Here is a 3,193-nt window from a genome sequence, read left to right on the forward strand (position 1 = left end):
AAACAAAATGGCCCAGTCGGTGTCTTCTTAATTAAAAACATTTCATTTGAATTCAAAATACAAAACATACTACACCAATGTGGTTTGAATAGAACAAAATGTCGCTGTTTAATGTTTATCCCATAAACGTATGAAAAAATCATCCACTGTGTGAAAAGAAATAACGCAATTTAATACAATGTCATCTTCCAGTTAATCAGCTATAATAGTAAGCGATTGCCATTAACTTTATTTTTTCATTTTTATTTTACTTTTTAAATTTTTATTTTTCTTCGACTACATTTCTCTCATGCAACTTGGATATTCAAATTAGATAATGATATCTTTGCGTTTTAAGAACTTTATTGTTAGGTATACTATGGTCATTTATATCAATTTTATTAGCATATTAGTTAGGCATCTATAACTTAAATGTTTGAATTCTTATTTGAATGTTTCACTGTCAAATCAATACAAGTTCTAAAAATTATCTTATTTGTTTATCATTGGACCATGTTTGTCAGTGTAAAATTTTAATGCTATTATGTCATGCACTCATGAAGTTATGAACCATACCTAACGTTAGAATTTTATCAATTCATAAAAATCCTAGTATAAATAAACTACTTAAATCTGAAGAATTAAAACTTTTTATCAGTTTACATTGTGTTTTTATTATTTAAACACAATACTGATTATTGTTCAAATTATTTTTTAATAATCTCAATTGTTAATTATGTTCATATGTTGCGGACAAAAAGTCAAATGTTTGATGCTGTTATGAGCAATGTTCGTGGCTGATAATTGTAAAAGTAGCCCACAGACAGTACAATGATATAACTATTTAAATGTTAAACAAATATGATTTATTACTGAAACTCTAAATTTGTACACATACTTGTGGTAAATTACTATGTACGGGATATATGACTTGACTTATGATTATTAGTATCATTATTTCGTATTTATAAATATAACATAATTGAACTGAATTTTCTTTTTCAGGTAAAAGCCAAGCGAGAAAAACAAAATGGCTCAGTGTCTTTCATTTGAATGCAGAATACCAAAGAAGTTATAACTACTTGGCTTGAATAGTACTTAATGTCGCGGTCCAATATTCATCTCATAAATGTACAGAAAAATCATCCCCGGTAGGAAATAGAATTGTGTAATTTAATACAATATCGTCTGACATTTAATTATCTACACTAATTTGTTGTCTCAGTATTAGGTTTTTAGCCAAATACAAGTGTTTGAATTCTTATTCAAATGTTTCATTGTAAAATCAATGCAAGTTCTATAAAAGTATCTTCTTAGATTATCATTGTATTTTTTACCATGTTTGTCACTGTGCAATTTTACTGTCATAAAGTCATGCACTCACAAATTGCATAATTTTAAATTATTTCAAATTAGTAATTAAATGTATCATGGTATTTTTAAAAAACGGTGCAACTTATTGTTAATTTCTATTTTCCACTAATATCATGTTTTTAATTAAAATTATACCCAACAATTTTTATTGAGATTTTAACATACTGTACTTTATTTAATTTAAAATTTGGAGTCATAAAAGCATATCTTACCTACACAGATAATGTTGTCATCTTTTGAAATACTTGTCATTTATTATTTTAATTTTTAACTGATGTGTAATGGTAAAAGTAAAAAATTATAACTTTTAATGAGAATTTCAATCGTTTAAAATTTTCACAACATTGCAAACGTGTTTCATTTTTACTAAAATTGTATTATGGCATAAAGATTTTCATATATTTTTGATGATTTGCGGTGTTAAAAACTATTTAGAAATTTAACAAAATGTAATTCAGTGTTATTTTTAAGGTGGCAGTGTATCACAACACAACACAAGCTTAGCTCTGTGGTTCGTGTCTACATAAACAAATCCAGTTGTTTGAAAATGTAATAAAAAATGTTTTATTCAAAAACAGAAAAGACATAACAGATATAGTTGGAGTATAACACAGTGTCACTATTAAATGTTAATGTAAGTATATCATACAGGAATGATACTTTTTATGTAATTATTGTAGACAATTCGTATAATTTCATATTAATTCTAATTTAAAATTAACTTTAAAAAAATGATTAAAAAAAACTTTTTCTCTGTTTATGTAATGTTATTGTTTTTAAAACACAATATTGATTATTGTTCAAATCGCCTATAATTGACTGAAATATTATTTATATTTATATGCTGCAAAAAAGTCAATTATTTAGTGATGTTATGACAAGTGTTTACTGTTTATATTTTTAATACTACACCACGGACAGTTATGATATTTAACTATTTAACCATGAAAAAAATATGATTTCATTCTAAATTGCTAAATATGTACATATAGCTATGTCATAATGGTATGGATGACTTGTAGTATTATTTTTTAATTGTAAATTCAATGTAACTGAACTGGCTATTCTTTTTCAGGTTGTTTAGTCTATCGGTCCATGCAAAATTGGTTCAATAAGTCTTCCAAAAAAAAGAAGCATTTCATTTGATTTCAAAGAACAAAATAAATTATATGGGCATTGCTTATACAGAACGAGACGTCACTGTTTAATGTATATCTCATAAACAGAAAAATATGGAAATATATATTGTATAAATATGTAAAAATCTTAATACTGTAAGAAAATCAATTCACTAATTTAATATAATGTCATCTCACAGTTAAATAGCTACAATAATAAACGAAAAAAATTTTAATTTAAATAATATATAAAATATTCATAAAAGTTAATAAGAATTATAAAATATTTTAATTTAAGTAAATTTGAATAATTAAAACTTTTTATCCGTTTATATTATGTTTTATTTTTGAAAAACAATACTGATTATTGTTCAAATTACTTTTAATAATCCCAATTGTTAATTGCATTCATATGTTACTGACAAAAAAGTCAATCAGTTGATGACGTTATGAGCAAAGTCCGCTGTTTATTATTGTAAAAGAAGTCCACAGACAGTACAATTGTATAACTATTTAAATGTTAAACAAATAAGATTTATTACTGAAACACTAAATTTGTACACATAATTATGGTAAATTACTATGTATGGGTTTAATGACTCGTTTTATGATGACTATCATCATTATTTCATATTTATAAATTCAACAAAACTTAACTGTTTATTCTTTTTCAGGTACAAGACAAATTGGCCAAACAAAATGGCCCAGTCGGTGTCTTCTTA

General features: G+C 24.9%; 1 long non-coding RNA gene across 2 annotated transcripts; it reads left to right on the forward strand.

Moving 5' to 3' along the window:
• The first annotated feature begins 6 nt into the window (after positions 1–6).
• On the forward strand, positions 7–3,193 carry LOC111031524. Of its 2 annotated transcripts, XR_002604214.1 has the most exons (5): positions 7–208; positions 985–1,130; positions 1,825–1,987; positions 2,429–2,627; positions 3,146–3,193. It is a non-coding gene; the product is annotated as an uncharacterized LOC111031524 (long non-coding RNA). The 2 variants fall into 2 exon arrangements; XR_002604213.1 differs by lacking the exon at positions 3,146–3,193 and having other exon boundaries at positions 2,429–2,630.

Source organism: Myzus persicae, unplaced genomic scaffold (genome assembly GCF_001856785.1).
Source record: "Myzus persicae strain clone G006 unplaced genomic scaffold, MPER_G0061.0, whole genome shotgun sequence".
Taxonomy (NCBI): domain Eukaryota; kingdom Metazoa; phylum Arthropoda; class Insecta; order Hemiptera; family Aphididae; genus Myzus; species Myzus persicae.